Source organism: Somniosus microcephalus, unplaced genomic scaffold (genome assembly GCF_052327205.1).
Source record: "Somniosus microcephalus isolate GS21.2 unplaced genomic scaffold, FLI_Smic_1.0 unresolved_chr2, whole genome shotgun sequence".
Taxonomy (NCBI): domain Eukaryota; kingdom Metazoa; phylum Chordata; class Chondrichthyes; order Squaliformes; family Somniosidae; genus Somniosus; species Somniosus microcephalus.
The window spans coordinates 12,820,704-12,846,529 of record NW_028225180.1 but is presented as its reverse complement, the minus strand read 5'-3'; the positions used below and the strand labels follow the sequence as shown (position 1 = coordinate 12,846,529).

The 25,826-nt window shown below is 55.4% G+C and overlaps 1 pseudogene across 1 annotated transcript in view; it reads right to left on the bottom strand.

The window, feature by feature from the left end:
* Positions 1-3,858: 3,858 nt before the first annotated feature.
* Positions 3,859-25,826, bottom strand: part of LOC147092131 (vacuolar protein sorting-associated protein 37D-like) — a 35,703-nt pseudogene continuing 13,735 nt past the window's right edge. Inside the window, exons 3-5 of the transcript XR_015075031.1 lie at positions 20,238-20,409; positions 17,606-17,688; positions 3,859-5,781 (exon numbers count right to left, since the gene is read on the bottom strand). The product of XR_015075031.1 is annotated as a vacuolar protein sorting-associated protein 37D-like (transcript). The remainder of the gene's footprint in view (positions 5,782-17,605; positions 17,689-20,237; positions 20,410-25,826) is intronic.

Below are 25,826 nucleotides of genomic sequence, written 5' to 3'. Positions count from 1 at the left end.
GGGGGGGGCGAGTGGGGGGTGTGAGGTGAGTGGGTGGGCGAGTGGGGGGGGGTGAGGTGAGGGGGGGCCGAGTGGGGGGGGTGAGGTGAGGGGGGGGGCGAGTGGGGGGTGTGAGGTGAGGGGGGCGAGTGGGGAGGTGGGAGGTGAGGGGGGGGGCGAGTGGGGGGTGTGAGGTGAGGGGGGGGTGCGAGTGGGGGAGGTGTGAGGTGATGTGAGGTGAGGTGAGGGGGCGAGTGGGGGGTGTGAGGTGAGGGGGGGGCGAGTGGGGGGTGTGAGGTGAGGGCGGGGGCGAGTGGGGGGGTGCGAGGTGAGGGAGGGGCGAGTGGGGGTGTGCGAGGTGAGGGAGGGGCGAGTGGGGGGTGCGAAGGTGAGGGAGGGGCGAGTAGGGGGGTGCGAGGTGAGGGAGAGGCGAGTAGGGGGCTGCGAGGTGAGGGAGGGAGGCGAGTAGGGGTGTGCGAGGTGAGGGTAGGGGCGAGTAGGGGGGGTGCGAGGTGAGGGGAGGGGCGAGTAGGGGGGTGCGAGGTGAGGGAGGGGCGAGTAGGGGGGTGCGAGGTGAGGGAGGGGCGAGTAGGGGGGTGCGAGGTGAGGGAGGGGCGAGTAGGGGGGTGTGAGGTGAGGGAGGGGCGAGTAGGGGGGTGTGAGGTGAGGGAGGGGCGAGTAGGGGGGGTGTGAGGTGAGGAGGGGCGAGTAGGGGGGTGCGAGGTGAGGGAGGGGCGAGTAGGGGGGTGCGAGGTGAGGGAGGGGCGAGTAGGGGGGTGCGAGGTGAGGGAGTGGTGAGTGAGGGGTGTGAGGTGAGTGAGGGGCAAGGGTAAGGGAGGGGCGTGGGGTGAGTAGGAGGGATGAGAGGGGAGGGGTGTGAGGTGAGTGGGAGGGATGAGAGGGAGGGGTGAGTGGGGGGGTGCGAGGTGAGGGAGTGGCGAGTGAGGGGTGTGAGGTGAGGGAGGGGCAATGGGTAAGAGAGGGATTAATCCAATAGCTCTTTCAAAGAGCCGGCACAGGTACGATGGGCCAAATGTCTGCTGTGTGTGTGATTCTAGGAGCAGGACATGGGGTGGGTTGTGCGCCAGTCTGCGTGTTTTGGAGCCAGCTTAAGTTGGGGAGGTGGAACCGCTGTGGGGACTATACAAGCTCGGTCACACACTATTCAATTGAACACTTGTGTCGAGCACATTCTGAACAGCAGAGGTTATGCATGGAACAAACCAGTATTTCAAATTTAAAAAAAGTAATTCACAGAGGATGGTAGACAGGGGCAGACTGAATCACTCACATCCTGCCAATGTAACTACAGCTGAACGGAAACTATGAATTCAATTCAATCCACTCCACATCCTTAGTATGGCGAGTTCCTTTATGCACAAACCTACATTATGAGGGAAGCATGTGTCCCATCAAATGGGGGCTTGTATGAGGGAGATTTACTCTGTATCTAACCTGTGCTGTACCTGCCCTGGGAGTGTTTGATGGAGACAGTGTAGAGGGAGCTTTACTCTGTATCTAACCCCGTACTGTACCTGTCCTGGGAGTGTTTGATGGGACAGTGTAGAGGGAGATTTTACTCTGTATCTAACCTATGCTGTACCTGCCCTGGGAGTGTTTGATGGGACAGTGTAGAGGGAGCTTTTACTCTGTATCTAAACCCGTGCTGTACCTGCCCTGGTAGTGTTTGATGGGACGAGGTAGAGGGAGCTTTACTCTGTATCTAACCCGTGCTGTACCTGCCCTGGGAGTGTTTTGATGGGACCAGGTTAGAGGGAAGCTTTACTCTGTATCTAACCCGTGCTGTACCTTTCCTGGGAGTGTTTGATGGGACCAGGTAGAGGGAGCTTTACTCTGTATCTAACCCGTGCTGTGTACCTTTCCTGGGAGTGTTTGATGGGACCAGGCAGAGGGAACTTTACTCTGTATCTATCTAACCCGTGCTGTACGCTTTCCTGGGAGTGTTTGATGGGACCAGGCAGAGGGAACTTTACTCTGTATCGAACCCGTGCTGTACCTTTCCTGGGAGTGTTTGATGGGACCAGGTAGAGGGAGCTTTACTCTGTATCTAACCCGTGCTGTACCTTTCCTGGGAGTGTTTGATGGGACCAGGTAGAGGGAGCTTTACTCTGTATCTAACCTCGTTCTGTACCTGCCCTGGGAATGTTTGATGGGACAGTGTAGAGGGAGCTTTACCTCTGTATCTAACCTGTGCTGTACCTGCCCTGGGAGTGTTTGATGGGACAGTGTGGAGGGAGATTTACTCTGTATCTAACCCTGGGGTGTGTGTGTAATACGGTGATCCCATTCCTTTAAGAAACCTCTTGTCAAAAGCTTATTTTAACAGACGGATGGGGAGTACATACAAACACTGTACAAGGCAAGAGACAATTTTAATTCGTAAAGACAATGGCAAAATCATTTAAATCAGTTTTACAATCATATACTTTGTTAGAGGATCACAGGAAATTTTGAAATCAAGAGAAAGCAAAACCTGTATATAATCATGTGTAAATAGTCGGTTACATTCATCGCGAATCAGCATCGCAGTGTGAACGCTGCATTTGTAAAGCTGTATAAGGCAAATCAGCATCAGAGCCCCGGTAGAGGTTCAGCTTCTTCTCCACTGGCTGTAGCATCCTTCGCTGTGTTGGTTATACCCCTCGTTTCGTCTCGCCACTCCCTCTGGCTGGGCTTCGAGTACTGGGAGCCGTTCTTATGCGAATCCAGGCGGGCTTCCAGCGAGCGTCGGTCAGCCGGCTATTCCACTACAGGGGGCTGCGCAGCCTCACCCCTTGATACCTGTGTCCAGACGAGTTTCCCCCCTGTCCGCCACCCCACTCACTCAGTTATACCCCTCGTCCTGCTGCCCCCTCACTGGGAGCCCAGCCCCGATCTTGTGTGATTTCAGACGGCGACCAGCGAGCGTCAGCCAGCTATTCCACTGCAGGGGGCTGCGCAGCCTCACTCCCTTGATACCCGTGTCCAGATGCGTTTCCCTCCACACCCCACCCTCGGTTTATACCCCTCGTCCTGCTGTCCCCTCACTGGCATCCTCGGTCTTGTGCGAATCCAGGCTGCGAGCATCAGCAGGCTATTTGACTGCTGTAGTCGGCGCGTCCCCACCACCCGCTCTGCGTGCTCGAATGGGTTTCTTCCTCCCACACCCACCCGTCCCCCGTTATACCCCTCTCCCCGCCCCTCCCTCTCACTGGAGTTCGGGGCACTGGGAAGCCAGCCCCTGGTCTTGTGCAAACCCAGACGGCTATTTGACTGCAGGAAGCGGCGCGCGGTTAATCCAGAACCTCACTCCCACGTACAAATGCTGCGGGGGGGGGGGGGGGGGGGTTGGTGGCCACAGGAGAGAGAGATCGGGAGTGAGAAAACTGGGCCGATCTCTCGCCCCACCACTCCAGCCAGGCTAGGAGACAGCAAGGGAGTGGGGGAGGTGGGGTTTGAGCCCAGGAGCTGTATCGTACTGGGTAGAGGGGCCTTTACCTGGTAGACAGATCGGTGCGGTGAGGGGGGATGCTCACTGAGTCACTGTTCCCGTCACTAAGCTCAATTTCACTGGTGAATCTTTGGGGAGCAGGCGAGAGGGAGACTCGGAGGAACAGGCAAGTGAAAGCAGGCTAGAGATGGCAGGGCCTTACACAGGCAACTGTACCGAGGAGGGAAGACGGGGGGGTCTCGGTTTAATGCCTGTCAAAAGACACCTCCGACAGTGCAGCGCTCTCCCTCAGTACTGACCCTCCGACAGTGCAGTGCTCCCTCAGTACTGGACCCTCCGACAGTGCAGCGCTCCCCTCAGTACTGACCCTCCGACAGTGCAGCGCTCCCTCTCAGTACTGACCCTCCGACAGTGCAGCGCTCTCCCCCAGTACTGACCCTCCCGACAGTGCAGCGCTCCCTCAGTACTGACCCTCCGACAGTGCAGCGCTCCCCCAGTACTGACCCTCCGACAGTGCAGCGCTCCCCCAGTACTGACCCTCCGACAGTGCAGCGCTTCCCCCAGTACTGACCCTCCGACAGTGCAGCGCTCCCTCAGTACTGACCCCTCCGACAGTGCCACAGTTCCTGCTCCTGATCACAGTCCAGTGACCCCTGGGTTAGAGAGAGGGAGGAGATCCCATTACATGCCCAACCATTGGCCCCATCAGCCCTCCCCAGTGAAGGAGAGTCAGAGGATGCAGTACTGGTATAATAAGGATATTGGAGAACAGGACCCAGGAAATTAGTTCCTCCTTCCAGACAACACAAAATGAATACAAGGCATCATCAGCCTCCATTGCGATGCTTTTGCAGTCGAATAGCTCGCTGGCACCCCCCACATCAGGGCTCATGTGCGATGCAGACAGTTGCGGGGGAGGCTTGTATGCCTTCCTAGAAGATTAAGGGGCGATCCAATCGCAGAGTTAAGGTGATTAAACGAGTCGATAGGGTAGATAGAGAGACTATTTCCTCTCGGGTGGTGGGGGGGGGGGGGGGGAGGGGGAGAAAGAGTAGGGCCCAGAAAAAGGGGACATAAAATTAGAGCCAGGCCGTTCAGGGGTGATGTCAGGAAGCACTTCTTCACACAAAGGGTGGTGGAAATCTAGAACTCTTCCCCCCCATAAAAAAGCTGTTGAGGCTGGGAGGGGGGGGGGGGGGTTTCAATTGAAAATCTCATTCGAAGGACGGTACCTCCGACAGTGCGGCGCTCCCTCAGTACTGACCCTCCGACAGTGCAGCACTCCCTCAGTACCGCCCCTCCGCACAGTGCAGCGCTCCCTCAGTACCGCCCCTCCGACAGTGCAGCACTCCCTCAGTACCACCCCTCCGCACAGTGCAGCGCTCCCTCAGTACCGCCCCTCCGACAGTGCAGCGCTCCCTCAGTACTGGCACTGCCCAGTGTCGACCGGCACCGGGAGCGTCGGCCTGGACTATGGGGCTGAAATCTCTGGAGTGGGGGCTTGAACCCACGACTTTCTGCCTCAGCCGACGAGAGCGCTACCCACCGAGCCACGGCCGATACCCGAGCGGAAGCCCTCGAGCGGGAAGGGAGCGCTTCGCCGGAAAAAGAGAACGGAAAGAACACGCACGCCAGGCCGCCAGAGGCCGACGGGAGGAAACACCCACCCAAAATATCCCAACGCACAATACTGTGGCTAAAATAAATACTATAGTATGTATAATATTTACACGCGCGCGCACACTCTGCGGGAGCCAAAGGCAGTAAAGCTGCAGGCCCCAGTCTCAGCTAGTAAGGCTGGGGCATGTGGTAACCGGGCTGGGGATGTCTGTACCCAGGCCTGGGCGGGAGCGGGGGAGGGCCCGAGGGGCTGTAGTTGTAGACGGGCATGGGGTAAGCAGGGTAAGGGGGCTGAAAGGCTGGAAACTGCCCCTGGATGGGGTAGGGGCACTGAGGTTGGCTGGGCTGGGGGTAGAAGGGCGGGGGGATGGCGGCGGCGGTGGCAGTGGGGTAAGGGGGCACCACCTGGTGGGGGACGCCAGCCACGCCCGGGTTCGGGTTGTAGGGCAGGGCGGCGGGACGGGGGGGCCGGTGATTGCGGGGGCGGGGGAGCCGCCGGCTGGACAGCCTCGGGGGGGCGAGGGACCGGGGGGGGGCGGCCGCTGAGGCAGGCGGGGGCTCTCCGGGAGGTCAGGAGTCACCGTGGTCGCCGGCGGCAGCGGCCGGCTCAGCATCTCCTGCAGCTTCTCGATCCGGATGCGCCGGAGGTGGGCGAGCTTGCGCCGCTCGTTGTACTGCTCCAGAAACACCTCCAAGGCAAACTGGCCATCCAGGAAATTCTCCGCCAGCTCCTGCAACGTAAACAGAAATCAGGGGGAGATGTTAAAAACCGTAAACACCTCACACCGTAATTACATAGAAACATAGGAGATAGGAGCAGGAGTAGGCCATTCGGCCCCTCGAGCCTGCTCCGCCATTTAATGAGATCATGGCTGATCATCCAAACTCAGTACCCTGTCCCTGCTTTCTCCCCATACCCCTTGATCCCTTTAGTCTTAAGAAATATATCCAACTCCTTCTTGAATATATTTAATGAATTGGCCTCTACTGCCTTCTGTGGTAGAGAATTCCACAGGTTCACCACTCTCTGGGTGAAGAAATTCCTCCTCATCTCTGTCCTAAATGGCTTACCCCTTATCCTTAGACTGTGACCCCTGGTTCTGGACTCCCCGGCCATCAGGAACATCCTTCCTGCATCTAGTCTGTCTAGTCCTGTTAGAATTTTATGTTTCAATGAGATCCCCTCTCATTCTTCTAAACTCCAGCGAGTTTAAGCCCAATCGACCCAATCTCTCCTCATACGTCATTCCTGCCATCCCAGGTATCAGTCTGGTGAAACTTCGCTGCACTCCTTCCATGGCAAGAACATCCTTCCTCAGATAAGGCGACCAAAACTGCACACAATACTCAAGGTGTGGTCTCACCAAGGCCCTGTACAACTGCAGCAAGACATCCTTGTTCCTGTACTCGAACCCTTTCGCTACGAAGGCCAACATACCATTTGCCTTCTTAACCGCCTGCTGCACCTGCATGCTTACCTTTAGTGACTGGTGTACAAGGACACCCAGGTCTCGTTGCACTTCCCCTTCTCCCAATCTATTGCCATTCAGATAATAATCTGCCTTCCTGTTTTTGCCACCAAAGTGGATAACCTCGCATTTATCCACACTGCTTTGATTTGTTTATGGGATGGCCGGCATTTATTGCCCATCCCTAATCTGGCCTGAGGCAACGATTATATAGCACTTTTAATGTACCTCCACACCTCAACCGTTTCTCACATATTGAAAAGAGTTCTTCGTTTTTTATTCATTGATGGGATGTGAGCATTTATTGCCCATCCCTAGTTGCCCTTGAGAAGGCGCCTTCTTGAACCGCTGCAGTCCGTGTGGTGAAGGTACTCCCACAGTGCTGTTAGGGAGGGAGTTCCAGGATTTTGACCCAGCGACGATGAAGGATCGGCCGCTATACTTCTAAGTCAGGATGGTGTGTGGTTTGGAGGGGAACTTGGAGGTGGTGATGTTCCCATGACCTTCTAGGTGGTGGAGGGCGCGGGTTTGGGAAGTGCTGTCGAAGAAGCCTTGGCGAGTTGCTGCAGCGCATCTTGTAGAGGGTACACACGGCAGCCAATGCTGGAGCGATGACGATCGGAGATGCACAAGAGCCCAGAATTTGAGGAGCAGAGAGATCTGGGAGGGTTGTAGGAGGGTACAGAGATAGGGAGGGTTGGAGGGGCTGGAGGAGGTTACAGAGATAGGGAGGGTTATAGAGATGGAGGAGGTTACAGAGATATGGAGGGTGTAGGGCTGGAGGAGGTTGTAGAGATATGGAGGGTGTAGGGCTGGAGGAGGTTACAGAGATAGGGAGGGTTGTAGGGCTGGAGGAGGTTACAGAGATAGGGAGGGTTGTAGGGGCTGGAGGAGGTTACAGAGATAGGGAGGGTTGTAGGGGCTGGAGGAAGTTACAGAGATAGGGAGGGTTGTAGGGGCTGGAGGAGGTTACAGAGATAGGGAGGGTTATAGAGATGGAGAAGGTTACAGAGATATGGAGGGTGTAGGGCTGGAGGAGGTTGTAGAGATAGGGAGGGTTGTAGGGGCTGGAGGAGGTTACAGAGATAGGGAGGGGTGTAGGGCTGGAGGAGGTTACAGAGATAGGGAGGGTTGTAGGGCTGGAGGAGGTTGTAGAGATAGGGAGGGGTGTAGGGCTGGAGGAGGTTACAGAGATAGGGAGGGTTGTAGGGGCTGGAGGAGGTTACAGAGATCGGGAGGGGTGTAGGGCTGGAGGAGGTTACAGAGATAGGGAGGGTTGTAGGGCTGGAGGAGGTTACAGAGATAGGGAGGGTTGTAGGGGCTGGAGGCGGTTACAGAGATAGGGAGGGTTGTAGGGGCTGGAAGCGGTTAGAGATAGGGAGGAGGGATGGGGGGCTTTGCTCTGGTCGAGCCTCCTGTAATCCAGGTCTGGCACTGTACGGCCACTGGTGAATAAATCTCAAAGTGTGGAAACACTTATCGTGGCCATTGAACCTGGTGCACCCACAATCGGGAAGTCACAGTGAGCCTTTTAGCAGGGCTGAGACCAGCAGTCGAATGGTCCTTTCACCACTGCAGCGTGCGTCAGCGGGAGGGTTCCACTTTTATTTTTAGCCAAACTAAACACACACAAGTTCAGAAAAGGGAGAGGTCAGAGATCTGGGGTGGAGGCAGGGCAGACTAAAACCTCACAGTCTATATTGAGCGCTGGCAAGCAAAGGCCCAGGGGGGAAAAACCAGACAGGGTTACTCCCAGCTACAGATCCAAATAGACTGGCTCTTATTTCCACACAGTTACAGACCCAGTCCCAAACTGCAGATGAAGCTAAGAAGTCCAGACGTCCAGGGAGTCGGTGCAGGCATTTGACAGCGTGCCACATAACAGGCTTGCCAGCAAAGCCCATGGAATGAAAGGGACAGTGGCAGCATGGATGTGAAAATGGCTAAGTGACAGGAGACAGAGAGCGGTGGTGAACTTGCTATTCAGTATACTGTATTCGCTGCTCGCGATGCGGCCTCCTCTACATTGGGGAGGCCAAACGCAGATTAGGCGATCGCTTTGCGGAACACCTCCGTTCAGTCCGTAAGGGCGACCCTGAGCTTCCGGTTGCCTGTCACTTTAATTCTCCGCTTCACTCCCTCTCGGACTTCTCTGTCCTCGGCCTCCTACACGGTTCCAATGAAGCTCAGCGTAAGCGCGAGGAACAGCACCTCATCTTTCGACTAGGCACTTCACTGTCTTCCGGACTCAATGTCGAGTTCAACAATTTCAGACTATAACATAAAAAAATAGGAGCAGGAGTAGGCCATTCGGCCCCTCGAGCCTGCTCCGCCATTCAAAGAGATCATGGCTGATCATCCAAATTCAGTACCCTGTCCCTGCTTTCTCCCCATATCCCTTTAGCCTTAAGAAATATATCCAACTCCTTCTTGAATATATTTAATGACTTGGCCTCCACCACCTTGTGTGGTAGAGAATTCCACAGGTTCACCACTCTCTGGGTGAAGAAATTCCTCCTCATCTCAGTCCTAAATGGCTTACCCCTTATCCTTAGACTGTGACCCCTGGTTCTGGACTCCCCCGACCATCAGGAACATCCTTCCTGCATCTAGTCTGTCTAGTCCTGTTAGAATTTTATAAGTTTCAATGAGGTCCCCTCTCAACACCCCCCATTTTTTCAGGCGGCAGCTTTTGATGATTCTGCCATCGCCATTTGCAACATTTTCTCTCTCCGCAGTTCGATCCTAGCACGGACTGTGCCTTTAGTTCCTTCCTCCCCGCCCCCACCCCCCCCCCCCCCCCACCCCTTTCCCAGTCTCTGCACCTGCTTAATATCCGTTACATCTCCAGCTTTTTCCAGTTCTGATGAAGGGTCCCAGACCTGAAACGTTAACTCTGTTTCTCTCTCCACGGATGCTGCCTGGCCCGCTGAGTGTTTCCAGCATTTTCTGTTGCCATTTCAGCTTTCCAGCATCCGCAGTATTTTGCTATTGCAGTAGTGGTGAGCGGTTGTTTCTCGGACTGGAGGAAGGTACACAGTGGTGTTCCCCAGGGGTCGGTACCAGGACCACTGCTTTTCTTGACATATATTAATGACTTGGACTTGGGTGTACAGGGCACAATTTCAAAATTTGCCGATGACACTAAACTTGGAAGTATAGTGAACAGTGAGGAGGAGAGTGATAGACTTCAGGAGGACAGAGACAGGCTGGTGAAATGGGCGGACACAAGGCAGATGACATTTAAGGCAGAAAAGTGCAAAGTGATACATAGAGTCATAGAGTTTTACAGCACAGAAAGAGGCCCTTCGGCCCATCGTGTCCGCACCGCCCATCCACCCCTGTCCTGTCTAATCCCATTTTCCAGCATTTGGTCCATAGCCTTGTATGCAATGGCATTTCAAGTGCTCATCCAAATGCTTCTTGAATGTTGTGAGGGTTCCTGCCTCTACCACCCTTTCAGGCAGTGAGTTCCAGATTCCAACCACCCTCTGGGTGAAAAAGTTCCTCCTCAAATCCCCTCTAAATCTCCTGCCCCTTACCCTGAATCTATGCCCCCTTGTTATTGACCCCCCTACTAAGGGGAAAAGTTCCTCTTTATCTACCCTATCTATGCCCCTCATCATTTTGTACACCTCAATCAGGTCCCCCCTCAGCCTTCTTTGCTCCAAGGAAAACAACCCCAGCCTGTTTAGTCTTTCTTCATAGCTGAGGCGCTCCAGCCCAGGTAACATCCTGGTGAATCTTCTCTGCACCCTCTCCAAAGCAATCACATCCTTCCTATAGTGTGGTGACCAGAACTGCACACAGTACTCCAGCTGTGGCCTCACCAGCGTCTTGTACAGCTCCATCATAACCTCCCTGCTCTTATATTCTATGCCTCGGCTAATGAAGGCAAGTATCCCATATGCCTTTTTAACCACCTTATCTACCTGTTCCGCTGCCTTCAGAGATCTATGTACATGCACACCAAGGTCCCTCTGACCCTCTGTACTTCCTAGGGTCCTACCACTCATTGTGTATTTTGGTAGGAAGAACGAGGAGCAGCAATATAAACTAAAGGGTACAATCCTAAAGGGGGTGTATGAACAGAGAGACCTGGGGGTACGTGTGCACAAATCGTTGAAGGTGGCGGGGCAGGTGGAGAAAGTGGTTAAAAAGCATACGGGATCGTGGGCTTCATAAATAGAGGCAGAGAGTACAAAAGCAAGGAAGTTAGGCTGAACCTTTATAAAACATTGGTTCGGCCTCAACTGGAGTATTGTGTCCAATTCTGGGCACCGCACTTTAGGAAGGATGTGAAGGCCTTAGAGAGGGTGCTGAAACGATTTACGAGAATGGTTCCAGGGATGAGGGACTTCAGTTACGTTGATAGACTGGGGTTGTTCTCCTTGGAGCAGAGAAGGTTGAGAGGAGATTTGATAGAGGTGTTCAAAATCATGAGGGGTCTAGACAGAGTAGATAGAGAGAAACTGTTCCCACTGGTGGAAGGGTCGAGAACCAGAGGACACAGATTTAAGGTGATTGGCAGAAGAACCAAAGGCGACATGAGGAGTGGTTAGGATCTGGTATGCGCTGCCCGAGAGGGTGGTGGAGGCAGACTCAATCGTGGCTTTCAAAAGAGAACTGGATAAGTACCCGAGGGGAAAATATTTGCAGGGCTCCGGGGAAAGGGCGGGGGAGTGGGACTAGCGGAAGTGTTCTTGCAGAGAGCCGGCTCGGGCTCCACGGGCCGAATGGCCTCCTTCTGCGCTGTAACCATTCTATGATTCCAGGGGCATTGGGCTGAGCGGCCTCTTCCCGTGTGCTGTGGAAAGCTGCACGGCTCCCCGCCCTGCCCCGCCGGCTCAGAGCTCTCGCTTTCTCCTCGGCCCCGAGGAATTGGACTCTCCCAGAAAGTCTCCCACCCGCCCAAAGGCAGGAGGCCACTCACGTCGCTCTACAGCCAACAGCTCGCAAACTGAAATCAGAGAATCGCACGGCACGGAAGGCAGCTGTTCCCCCGTGCCAGCTCTTTGACAGAGCTATCCAATTACTCCCACTACCGCCTGCAGCCCCCTGCTCTCTTCGCCCCCTAGCCCTGACAAGTTTCTCCCGTTCAAGGCCCAATTCTGGCCTCTAGCGCATTCTCCCCGCCCCGATTTCAATCGCTCCACTAATGGTGGCCATGCCTTCAGCAGCTCAGGCCCCGGAGCTCTGAAATCCCCTCCCTTTTGTTGGCTAACCTTGCGTCTCTCTCGCAGGCCTGTGCGTGTGTGCTGACACAGACCTGGTCCCTCGGGACGAGGTAGTGACACAGAACTGGTCCCTCGGGACGAGGTAGTGACACAGAACTGGTCCCTCGGGACGAGATAGTGACACAGAACTGGTCCCTCGGGACGAGATAGTGACACAGAACTGGTCCCTCGGGACGAGGTAGTGACACAGAACTGGTCCCTCGGGACGAGACTGACAGACCTGGTCCCTCGGGACGAGGTAGTGACACAGACCTGGTCCCTCGGGACGAGGTAGTGACACAGAACTGGTCCCTCGGGACGAGGTAGTGACACAGAACTGGTCCCTCGGGACGAGGTAGTGACACAGAACTGGTCCCTCGGGACGAGGTAGTGACACAGAACTGGTCCCTCGGGACGAGATAGTGACACAGAACTGGTCCCTCGGGACGAGGTAGTGACACAGAACTGGTCCCTCGGGACGAGGTAGTGACACAGAACTGGTCCCTCGGGACGAGATAGTGACACAGAACTGGTCCCTCGGGACGAGATAGTGACACAGAACTGGTCCCTCGGGACGAGACTGACAGAACTGGTCCCTCGGGACGAGATAGTGACGCAGAACTGGTCCCTCGGGACGAGATAGTGACGCAGAGCTGGTCCCTCGGGAACGAGATAGTGACGCAGAGCTGGTCCCTCGGGACGAGATAGTGACGCAGAGCTGGTCCCTCGGGACGAGATAGTGACGCAGAACTGGTCCCTCGGGAACGAGATAGTGACGCAGAGCTGGTCCCTCGGGAACGAGATAGTGACGCAGAACTGGTCCCTCGGGACGAGATAGTGACGCAGAACTGGTCCCTCGGGACGAGATAGTGACACAGAACTGGTCCCTCGGGACGAGATAGTGACACAGAACTGGTCCCTCGGGACGAGACTGACAGAACTGGTCCCTCGGGACGAGACTGACAGAACTGGTCCCTCGGGACGAGACTGACAGAACTGGTCCCTCGGGACGAGACTGACAGAACTGGTCCCTCGGGACGAGACTGACAGAACTGGTCCCTCGGGACGAGACTGACAGAACTGGTCCCTCGGGACGAGACTGACAGAACTGGTCCCTCGGGACGAGACTGACAGAACTGGTCCCTCGGGACGAGACTGACAGAACTGGTCCCTCGGGACGAGACTGACAGAACTGGTCCCTCGGGACGAGACTGACAGAACTGGTCCCTCGGGACGAGACTGACAGAACTGGTCCCTCGGGACGAGACTGACAGAACTGGTCCCTCGGGACGAGACTGACAGAACTGGTCCCTCGGGACGAGACTGACAGAACTGGTCCCTCGGGACGAGACTGACAGAACTGGTCCCTCGGGACGAGACTGACAGAACTGGTCCCTCGGGACGAGACTGACAGAACTGGTCCCTCGGGACGAGACTGACAGAACTGGTCCCTCGGGACGAGACTGACAGAACTGGTCCCTCGGGACGAGACTGACAGAACTGGTCCCTCGGGACGAGACTGACAGAACTGGTCCCTCGGGACGAGACTGACAGAACTGGTCCCTCGGGACGAGACTGACAGAACTGGTCCCTCGGGACGAGACTGACAGAACTGGTCCCTCGGGACGAGACTGACAGAACTGGTCCCTCGGGACGAGACTGACAGAACTGGTCCCTCGGGACGAGACTGACAGAACTGGTCCCTCGGGACGAGACTGACAGAACTGGTCCCTCGGGACGAGACTGACAGAACTGGTCCCTCGGGACGAGACTGACAGAACTGGTCCCTCGGGACGAGACTGACAGAACTGGTCCCTCGGGACGAGACTGACAGAACTGGTCCCTCGGGACGAGACTGACAGAACTGGTCCCTCGGGACGAGACTGACAGAACTGGTCCCTCGGGACGAGACTGACAGAACTGGTCCCTCGGGACGAGACTGACAGAACTGGTCCCTCGGGACGAGACTGACAGAACTGGTCCCTCGGGACGAGACTGACAGAACTGGTCCCTCGGGACGAGACTGACAGAACTGGTCCCTCGGGACGAGACTGACAGAACTGGTCCCTCGGGACGAGACTGACAGAACTGGTCCCTCGGGACGAGACTGACAGAACTGGTCCCTCGGGACGAGACTGACAGAACTGGTCCCTCGGGACGAGACTGACAGAACTGGTCCCTCGGGACGAGACTGACAGAACTGGTCCCTCGGGACGAGACTGACAGAACTGGTCCCTCGGGACGAGACTGACAGAACTGGTCCCTCGGGACGAGACTGACACAGAACTACTTCCTCAGCGAGATACTGACAGAACTAGACCGTCGGAGATATTGACACCGAACTAGTCGCTCAGGACGAGACTGACACAGAACTAGTCCCTCAGGGAGATACTGACACAGAACTAGTCCCTCAGGGAGATACTGACACAGAACTAGTCGCTCAGGACGAGACTGACACAGAACTAGTCCCTCAGGACAAGACTGACACAGAACTAGTCCCTCAGGGAGATACAAACACAGAACTAGACCCTCAGGGAGATACTGACACAGAACTAGACCCTCAGGACAAGACTGACACAGAACTAGTCCCTCAGGGAGATACAAACACAGAACTAGACCCTCAGGGAGATACTGACACAGAACTAGTCCCTCAGGACAAGACTGACACAGAACTAGTCCCTCAGGGAGATACAAACACAGAACTAGACCCTCAGGGAGATACTGACACAGAACTAGACCCTCAGGACGACACTGACACAGAACTAGTCCCTCAGGGAGATACTGACACAGAACTAGTCCCTCAGGGAGATACTGACACAGAACTAGACCCTCAGGGAGATACTGTCACAGAACTATAGCCTCAGGGAGATATCGACACCGAACTACGCCCTCAGGGAGATATTGACACCGAACTACGCCCTCAGGGAGATATTGACACAGAACTAGACCCTCAGGGAGATACTGTCACAGAACTAGACCCTCAGGGAGATACTGACACAGAACTAGTCCCTCAGGGAGATACTGACACAGAACTAGTCCCTCAGGGAGATACTGACACAGAACTAGTCCCTCAGGGAGATACTGACACAGAACTAGTCCCTCAGGGAGATACAAACACAGAACTAGACCCTCAGGGAGATACTGACACAGAACTAGACCCTCAGGACGACACTGACACAGAACTAGTCCCTCAGGGAGATACTGACACAGAACTAGTCCCTCAGGGAGATACTGACACAGAACTAGTCCCTCAGGGAGATACTGTCACAGAACTATAGCCTCAGGGAGATATCGACACCGAACTACGCCCTCAGGGAGATATCGACACCGAACTACGCCCTCAGGGAGATATTGACACAGAACTACGCCCTCAGGGAGATATTGACACAGAACTAGACCCTCAGGGAGATACTGTCACAGAACTAGACCCTCAGGGAGATACTGACACAGAACTAGTCCCTCAGGGAGATACTGACACAGAACTAGTCCCTCAGGGAGATACTGACACAGAACTAGTCCCTCAGGGAGATACTGACACAGAACTAGACCCTCAGGGAGATACTGACACAGAACTAGACCCTCAGGGAGATACTGACACAGAACTAGAGCCTCAGGGAGATACTGACACAGAACTAGAGCCTCAGGGAGATACTGTCACAGAACTAGTCCCTCAGGGAGAGACTGACACAGAACTAGACCCTCAGGGAGATACTGACACAGAACTAGAGCCTCAGGGAGATACTGTCACAGAACTAGAGCCTCAGGGAGATACTGTCACAGAACTAGTCCCTCAGGGAGAGACTGACACAGAACTAGTCCCTCAGGGAGATACTGTCACAGAACTAGACCCTCAGGGAGAGACTGACACAGAACTAGTCCCTCAGGGAGATACTGACACAGAACTAGACCCTCAGGGAGATACTGACACAGAACTAGTCCCTCAGAGATACTGTCACAGAACTAGACCCGTAGGGAGATATTGTCACAGGACGAGGCTGACACGGAACTAGTCCCTCAGGGAGATATTGTCACAGGACGAGGCTGACACGGAACTAGTCCCTCAGGGAGATATTGACACGGAACTAGTCCCTCAGGGAGATATTGTCACAGGACGAGGCTGACACGGAACTAGTCCCTCAGGACGAGGCTGACACGGAACTAGTCCCTCAGGACGAGGCTGACACGGAACTAGTCCCTCAGGACGAGGCTGACACGGAACTAGTCCCTCAGGACGAGGCTGACACGGAACTAGTCCCTCAGGACGAGGCTGACACGGAACTAGTCCCTCAGGACGAGGCTGACACGGAACTAGTCCCTCAGGACGAGGCTGACACGGAACTAGTCCCTCAGGACGAGGCTGACACGGAACTAGTCCCTCAGGACGAGGCTGACACGGAACTAGTCCCTCAGGACGAGGCTGACACGGAACTAGTCCCTCAGGACGAGGCTGACACGGAACTAGTCCCTCAGGACGAGGCTGACACGGAACTAGTCCCTCAGGACGAGGCTGACACGGAACTAGTCCCTCAGGACGAGGCTGACACGGAACTAGTCCCTCAGGACGAGGCTGACACGGAACTAGTCCCTCAGGACGAGGCTGACACGGAACTAGTCCCTCAGGACGAGGCTGACACAGAACAAGTCCCTCAGGGAGATACTGACACAGAACAAGTCCCTCAGGGAGATATTGACACAAAACTTGTCCCTCAGGGAGATACTGACACAGAACTAGACCCTCAGGGAGATACTGACACAGAACTAGACCCTCAGGGAGATACTGACACAGAACTAGTCCCTCAGGGCGAGACGGACACAGAACTAGTCCCTCAGGGAGATACTGACACAGAACTAGTCCCTCAGGGAGATACTGACACAGAACTAGTCCCTCAGGGAGATACTGACACAGAACTAGTCCCTCAGGGAGATACTGACACAGAACTAGTCCCTCAGGGAGATACTGACACAGAACTAGTCCCTCAGGGAGATACTGACACAGAACTAGACCCTCAGGGAGATATTGACACAGAACTAGACCCTCAGGGCGAGACGGACACAGAACTAGTCCCTCAGGGAGATACTGACACAGAACTAGTCCCTCGGAGATACTGACACAGAACTAGTCCCTCAGGGAGATACTGACACAGAACTAGTCCCTCAGGGAGATACTGACACAGAACTTGTCCCTCAGGGAGATACTGACACAGAACTAGTCCCTCAGGGAGATACTGACACAGAACTAGACCCTCAGGGCGATACTGACACAGAACTAGTCCCTCAGGGCGAGACGGACACAGAACTAGTCCCTTGGAGATACTGACACAGAACTAGACCCTCAGGGAGATACTGACACAGAACTAGTCCCTCAGGGCGAGACGGACACAGAACTAGACCCTCAGGGAGATACTGACACAGAACTAGTCCCTCAGGGAGATACTGACACAGAACTAGACCCTCAGGGAGATACTGACACAGAACAAGTCCCTCAGGGAGATACTGACACAGAACTAGACCCTCAGGAAGATACTGACACAGAACATAAGAGCCTAAGAAATAGGAGGAGTAGGCCATTCGGCCCTTCGAGCCTGCTCAGCCATTCAATGAGATCCTGGCTGATCTTCTGCCTCAACTCTATTCACCGACCCTATCGCCATGTCCATTGATGCCCCTTACTAGTCAGAAATCTGTCGGCTTCCGTTCTGAATATACCCAATGACTGAGCCTCCACAGCCCTCTGGGGTAGAGAATTCCAAAGATTCACCACCCTCTGTGTGAAGAAATTTCTCCTCATCTCAGTCCTGAATGGCCTGCTCTTTGCCTACTGCCCCAGGTCTAGCCGCTCTGGTGATATCGACACAGCAGAAGCCACTCACCTCCGTCTCCTCCTCTATCTTGGCTCCCTCTGCTTGCAGTACCGACAGCAGAGAATCCGTGCTCGCCACGTTAGAAAATCTCTCTGTAAAAGTCAACACGCAAGAGTGTTCAGAAAAATCAGTCCACGAGGTTTTCCTTTTTAATCTCCCTCCTCTTCCCCGAGTTTCCATACCTCGCTGCCGCACATTGAGTACAGGAGCAAGGATGTCTTACTACAGTTGTACAGGGCCTTGGTGAGACCACACCTGGAGTACTGTGCGCAGTTTTGGTCTCCTTACCTAAGAAAGGATACACTTGCCATAGAGGGAGTGCAGCGAAGGTTCACCAGACTGATTCCTGGGATGGCTGGACTGTCGTATGAGGAGAGATTGGGTCGACTAGGACTGTATTCACTAGAGTTTTGAAGAATGAGAGGGGATCTCATTGAAACGTATAAAATTCTGAGAACTAGACAGACTGGATGCAGGGAGAATGTTTCCCCTGGCTGGGGGGGGGTCTAGAACGAGGGGTCACAGTCTCAGGATACGGGGTAGGACAATTAGGACTGAGATGAGGAGAAATTTCTTCACTCAGAGGGTGGTGAACCTGTGGAATTCTCTACCACAGAAGGCTGTGGAGGCCAAGACACTGATTACATTTAAGGAGAGATCGATAGATTTCTAGACACAAAAGGCATCAAGGGGTATGGGGAGAGAGCGGGAATATGGTATTGAGATGGAGGATCGGCCATGATCATATCAAATGGCGGAGCAGGCTCGAAGGGCCGACTCCTGCTCCTATTTTTCTACGTTTCGATGTTCAGATACCAACTGTACGAATCGCACATTTCTGCTTTTGGTCTGAAGTGGCCTGGATCCAGTTTTGGGGAGTTGAAACTACCCAAGTGCAGGAGCAGACTGGAAGTGAGCCCGCTGTTCTCTTACACAGAAAATGCATCGATGCTACCGCACAGAAACAGGCCATTCAGCCCAGCTGGTCTGTGCCGGTGTTTGTCCTCCCACCCTTCGGCATCTCACCCCATCAGCATGTCCTTCGATTCCCTTCTCCCTCATGTGTTTATCCAGCTTCCTCTTGAATGTATCTCTTCTATTCGCCTCAATCACTCCCTGTGGTGGCGAGTTCCACATTCTCACCACTCTCTGGGTAAAGATGTTTCTCCCGACTTCCCGATTGGATTGATTAGTGACGATCTTATATTGATGGCCCAAATTCTGGCCTCTCGATCGAACCCCTTCATAAATTTCAAGTGTAATATGGAGACCAGAACTGTGCACAGTAACTCCCAGTGTGATATGGAGACCAGAACTGTGCACAGTAACTCCAATGTGATATGGAGACCAGAACTGTGCACAGTAACTCCAATGTGATATGGAGACCAGAACTGTGCACAGTAACTCCCAGTGTGATATGGAGACCAGACCTGTGCACAGTAACTCCCAGTGTGATATGGAGACCAGAACTGTGCACAGTAACTCCCAGTGTGATATGGAGACCAGAACTGTGCACAGTAACTCCAAGTGTGATATGGAGACCAGAACTGTGCACAGTAACTCCAAGTGTGATATGGAGACCAGAACTGTGCACAGTAACTCCAATGTGATATGGAGACCAGAACTGTGCACAGTAACTCCCAGTGTGATATGGAGACCAGAACTGTGCACAGTACTCCCAGTGTGATATGGAGACCAGAACTGTGCACAGTATTCCAAGTGTGATATGGAGACCAGAACTGTGCACAGTAACTCCAATGTGATATGGAGACCAGAACTGTGCACAGTAACTCCAATGTGATATGGAGACCAGAACTGTGCACAGTAACTCCCAGTGTGATATGGAGACCAGAACTGTGCACAGTAACTCCAAGTGTGATATGGAGACCAGAACTGTGCACAGTAACTCCAATGTGATATGGAGACCAGAACTGTGCACAGTAACTCCCAGTGTGATATGGAGACCAGACCTGTGCACAGTAACTCCCAGTGTGATATGGAGACCAGAACTGTGCACAGTAACTCCCAGTGTGATATGGAGACCAGAACTGTGCACAGTAACTCCAAGTGTGATATGGAGACCAGAACTGTGCACAGTAACTCCCAGTGTGATATGGAGACCAGAACTGTGCACAGTAACTCCCAGTGTGATATGGAGACCAGAACTGTGCACAGTACTCCCAGTGTGATATGGAGACCAGAACTGTGCACAGTAACTCCCAGTGTGATATGGAGACCAGAACTGTGCACAGTAACTCCCAGTGTGATATGGAGACCAGAACTGTGCACAGTAACTCCCAGTGTGATATGGAGACCAGAACTGTGCACAGTACTCCCAGTGTGATATGGAGACCAGAACTGTGCACAGTAACTCCCAGTGTGATATGGAGACCAGAACTGTGCACAGTACTCCCAGTGTGATATGGAGACCAGAACTGTGCACAGTAGAACTCCCAGTGTGATATGGAGACCAGAACTGTGCACACAGTAACTCCCAGTGTGATATGGGAACTGTGCACAGTACTCCCAGTGTGATATGGAGACCAGAACTGTGCACAGTAACTCCCAGTGTGATATGGAGACTAGCACAGAAGCGAGATCTAACCAAGGTCCGGCATAAGTTTAACAGAACTGCACTTACCCAGCATCTTCTTGTGCTCCAGCACGGTTTCATACAGGCTCTGGAGCTCCGTGTACTTCTTCTGGAGCCGACCTTTCCCCTCCTCCAGGCGCGGCTGGAACTCCAGGTTCCTCTCCGCCAGGCTGCGGTTGGCAGCCAGCGACATCTCCCGCTCCAGCTGGAGGGTCTGCACCTGAGAGGAGCCAGACAGACAAGACAGAGGTGAGCAGGGTCCCCAGTGCGGAGGGAGACGGCGGTGAGCCCCCTTGCGGAGGTGAGCAGGGTCCCCAGTGCGGAGGGAGATGACGGAGAGCCCCGTAATGGAGGTGAGCAGGGCCCCAGTGCGGAGGGAGATGACGGTGAGCCCCCTGGCGGAGGTGAGCAAAGTCCCCAGTGCAGAGGGAGATGACGGAGAGCCCCGTAATGGAGGTCAGCAGGGTCCCCAGAGCGGACGGAGACAGCAGAGAGCCCCCTGACGGAGGTGAGCAGGGCCCCAGTGCGGAGGGAAATGGTGGAGAGTCCTGATAGAGGCAAGAAGACCATCATTTTCGGGATGTGGGTGTCACTGGCAAGGCCAGCATTTATTGCCCATCCCTAGTCGCCCCTTGACAAGGTGGTGGTGAGCTGCCTTCTTGAACCGCTGCAGTCCGTGTGGTGAAGGTGCTCCCACAGTGCTGTTAGGGAGGGAGTTCCAGGATTTTGACCCAGCGACGATGAAGGAACGGCCGGAATATTTCCAAGTCAGGATGGTGTGTGATTTGGAGAGGGACTAAGAGTGGTGGTGTTCCCATGCGCCTGCTGCCCTTGTCCTTGTAGGTGGTAGAGGTGGCAGGTTTGGGAGGGCTCGGCGTCTCTGCTCAAACCCAGTCTGGAGACAGGCAACTGAAGAGAGTGTTCAAACAGGGATTCACTCCCGTCGAGTACTGCACGGCCCGTGTGTGTCTCAGTGTCAGAGAGAGAGCGAGAGCGAGAGAGAAGGGGCGGAGGGGGGAGAGAGAGAGAAGGGGCGGAGGGGGGAGAGAGAGAGAGAGAGAGAGAGAGAAGGGGCGGAGGGGGGAGAGAGAGAGAGAGAGAGAAGGGGCGGAGGGGGAGAGAGAGAGAGAGAGAAGGGGCGGAGGGGGGAGAGAGAGAGAGAGAAGGGGCGGAGGGGGGAGAGAGAGAGAGAGAAGGGGCGGAGGGGGGAGAGAGAGAGAGAGAAGGGGCGGAGGGGGGAGAGAGAGAGAAGGGGCGGAGGGGGGAGAGAGAGAGAAGGGGCGGAGGGGGGAGAGAGAGAGAAGGGGCGGAGGGGGGGAGAGAGAGAGAAGGGGCGGAGGGGGGAGAGAGAGAGAAGGGGCGGAGGGGGGAGAGAGAGAGAAGGGGCGGAGGGGGGAGAGAGAGAGAAGGGGCGGAGGGGGGAGAGAGAGAGAAGGGGCGGAGGGGGGAGAGAGAGAGAGAAGGGGCGGAGGGGGGAGAGAGAGAGAGAAGGGGCGGAGGGGGGAGAGAGAGAGAAGGGGCGGAGGGGGGAGAGAGAGAGAAGGGGCGGAGGGGGGAGAGAGAGAGAAGGGGCGGAGGGGGGAGAGAGAGAGAAGGGGCGGAGGGGGGAGAGAGAGAGAAGGGGCGGAGGGGGGAGAGAGAGAGAAGGGGCGGAGGGGGGAGAGAGAGAGAAGGGGCGGAGGGGGGGAGAGAGAGAGAAGGGGCGGAGGGGGGAAGAGAGAGAGAAGGGGCGGAGGGGGAGAGAGAGAGAAGGGGCGGAGGGGGGAGAGAGAGAGAAGGGGCGGAGGGGGGAGAGAGAGAGAAGGGGCGGAGGGGGGAGAGAGAGAGAAGGGGCGGAGGGGGGAGAGAGAGAGAAGGGGCGGAGGGGGGAGAGAGAGAGAGAAGGGGCGGAGGGGGGGAGAGAGAGAGAAGGGGCGGAGGGGGGAGAGAGAGAGAAGGGGCGGAGGGGGGAGAGAGAGAGAGAAGGGGCGGAGGGGGGGAGAGAGAGAGAGAGAGAGAGAAGGGGCGGAGGGGGGAGAGAGAGAGAAGGGGCGGAGGGGGGAGAGAGAGAGAAGGGGCAGAGGGGGGAGAGAGAGAGAGAGAAGGGGCGGAGGGGGGAGAGAGAGAGAGAAGGGGCGGAGGGGGGAGAGAGAGAGAGAGAGAGAGAAGGGGCGGAGGGGGGAGAGAGAGAGAAGGGGCGGAGGGGGGAGAGAGAGAGAAGGGGCAGAGGGGGGAGAGAGAGAGAGAGAAGGGGCGGAGGGGGGAGAGAGAGAGAGAAGGGGCGGAGGGGGGAGAGAGAGAGAGAGAGAGAGAAGGGGCGGAGGGGGGAGAGAGAGAGAAGGGGCGGAGGGGGGAGAGAGAGAGAAGGGGCAGAGGGGGGAGAGAGAGAGAGAGAAGGGGCGGAGGGGGGAGAGAGAGAGAGAGAGAAGGGGCGGAGGGGGGGGAGAGAGAGAAGGGGCGGAGGGGGGAGAGAGAGAGAGAGAGAAGGGGCGGAGGGGGGAGAGAGAGAGAGAGAGAAGGGGCGGAGGGGGGAGAGAGAGAAGGGGCGGAGGGGGGAGAGAGAGAAGGGGCGGAGGGGGGAGAGAGAGAAGGGGCGGAGGGGGGAGAGAGAGAAGGGGCGGAGGGGGGAGAGAGAGAAGGGGCGGAGGGGGGAGAGAGAGAAGGGGCGGAGGGGGGAGAGAGAGAAGGGGCGGAGGGGGGAGAGAGAGAAGGGGCGGAGGGGGGAGAGAGAGAAGGGGCGGAGGGGGGAGAGAGAGAAGGGGCGGAGGGGGGAGAGAGAGAAGGGGCGGAGGGGGGAGAGAGAGAAGGGGCGGAGGGGGGAGAGAGAGAAGGGGCGGAGGGGGGAGAGAGAGAAGGGGCGGAGGGGGGAGAGAGAGAAGGGGCGGAGGGGGGAGAGAGAGAAGGGGCGGAGGGGGGAGAGAGAGAAGGGGCGGAGGGGGGAGAGAGAGAAGGGGCGGAGGGGGGAGAGAGAGAAGGGGCGGAGGGGGGAGAGAGAGAAGGGGCGGAGGGGGGAGAGAGAGAAGGGGCGGAGGGGGGAGAGAGAGAAGGGGCGGAGGGGGGAGAGAGAGAAGGGGCGGAGGGGGGAGAGAGAGAAGGGGCGGAGGGGGGAGAGAGAGAAGGGGCGGAGGGGGGAGAGAGAGAAGGGGCGGAGGGGGGAGAGAGAGAAGGGGCGGAGGGGGGAGAGAGAGAAGGGGCGGAGGGGGGAGAGAGAGAAGGGGCGGAGGGGGGAGAGAGCGAGAAGGGGCGGAGGGGGGAGAGAGCGAGAAGGGGCGGGGGGGGGAGAGAGAGAGAAGGGGCGGAGGGGGGAGAGAGAGAGAGAGAGAGAGAGAAGGGGCAGGGGGGGGGAGAGAGAGAGAGAGAGAGAGAGAAGGGGCAGAGGGGGGAGAGAGAGAGAAGGGGCGGAGGGGGGGGGAGAGAGAGAGATGGGGCAGAGGGGGGAGAGAGGGGGGGGGGAGAGAGAGAGAAGGGGCGGAGGGGGGAGAGAGAGAGAAGGGGCGGAGGGGGGGAGAGAGAGAGAAGGGGCGGAGAGAAAGGGTAGAGAAAGAAAATAAGGCTTGCGCTTTTCACGAAAACTGAATATCCCAAAGCGCTTTCCAGCCAATAAAGTACTTTTTTGAAGTGGATTCACTGTTGTAATGTAGGAAACGCGGGAGTCAATTTGCGCACAGCAAGCTCCCACAAACAGCAATGTGATAATGACCAGATCATCTGTTCTTGGGATGTTGATTGAGGGATAAATATTAGCCGGGATACCAGGGATAACTCCCCTGCACCGTTTCGAAATAGTGCCATGAGATCTTTTACCTGAGGGGGCAGACAGGGCCTCGCTAAAGGTCTCATCCGAAAGACGGCACCTCCGACAGTGCAGCACTCCCTCAGCACTGCACTGGAGTGTCAGCCTGGATTGTTGTGCTTGAAGTCCCTGGAGTGGGGACTTGAACCGACAACCTTCTGACTCAGGCGAGGGTGCTACCAACTCGGAGAAAGAGAGCGCTGACTGACGGGGTAGATGCCTAGAGGATGCTTCCCCTAGTGGGGGTATCTAGAACTAGGGGGCATAGTTTCAGAATAAGGGGTCACCCATTTAAGAATTTCTTCTGAGGGTGGTGAATCTTCGGAATTCTCTACCCTGGAGCACTGTGGAGGCGGAGTCACTGAATAAATTCAAGGCGGAGACTGACAGACATTTGAACTACAAGTGAATCAAGGGGTATGGGGAGAGCGGGTGTGGAGGCCAAGATAAGATCAGAAATAGGAGCTGGAGTCGGCCATTCGGCCCTTCGAGCCTGCTCCGCCATTCAATGAGATCATGGCTGATCTTCTGCCTCAACTCCATTCACTGGGCCTATCACCATATCCCTTGATGCCCTCACTAGTCAGAAATCTATCGACTTCTGTTCTGAATATACCCGATGACTGAGCCTCCACAGCCCTCTGGGGCCCAAGCACCGATCCTTGCGGTTCCCCACTAGCCACAGCCTGCCATCCTGAAAAAGACCCGTTTATCCCTACTCTTTGTTTTCTGCCTGTTAACCAATTCTCAATCCATGCTAGTATATTACCCCCAATTCCATTTGCCCTAATTTTGTTCACCAACCTCTTGTGTGGGACCTTATCGAAGGCCTTCTGAAAATCCAAATACACATCTACCGGTTCCGCTTTGTCTACTCCACTAGTTACATCCTCACAGAACTCCAATAGGTTTGTCAAACAGGATTTCCCTTTCATAAACCCATGCTGACTCTGCCCAATCTTACTATTAATTTCTAAGTGCCCAGTTATTGAATCCTTTATAATAGATTCTAGCATTTTCCCAACTACTGATGTGAGGCTAACAGGTCTGTAGTTCCCCGTTTTCTCTCTCCCTCCTTTCTTAAACAGCGGGGTTACATTTGCTATCCTCCAATCTGCAGGAACCGTTCCAGAATCTGTGGAATTTTGAAAGATGACGACCAATGCGTCCACTATCCCAATGGCCACTTCGTTCAAAACCCTAGGATGTAGGTCATCCGGTCCTTGAGATTTATCGACTTTTAGTCCCATTAATTTTGCTAGTACAGGTTGAGCGTCCAAAATCCGGAGTTCCAGAATCCGGAATGTTCTGGAATCTGGACTCCGGGACGATTGGTGGCAGGGTCGTCCGGAATCCGTAAAATGTTCCGGAATCCGGACACCCTGAGGGAGGCTTCCCAAAAAACAGAAATATCGCAACCTGGGCCCAGGTATTTCCGGACTTTGGACATCAGAAACACGTTCCGAAGTCCGGAAAAACACGAAAACCGGCTCGGCCTCGATCCCGAGGTTGCTGGATTCGGGACGCTCAACCTGTACTGTTTTTTCACAAATAATAATTTCTTTAAGTTCCTCATTCTCACCGCACCCTTGGTTTTCTCGTATTTCTGATTGGATCAGCCATGATCTTATTGAATGGCGGAGCAGGCTCGAGGGGCCGATTAGCCAACTCCTGCTTCCTATTTTTCTTATGTTTAGAGCGAGAGAGAGAAAGAGAGCATGAAAGGGCAGAGGAGGAGAGAGAGAGAGAGAGAGATAGAGAGAGAGATAGAGAAACACACAGAAAAAAGGGAGAGGGGAGCAGAAAGATAAACCGACCGCGTGACACACATCACGAGTACAGCCCTCCGCTGTGATGCCTGCACA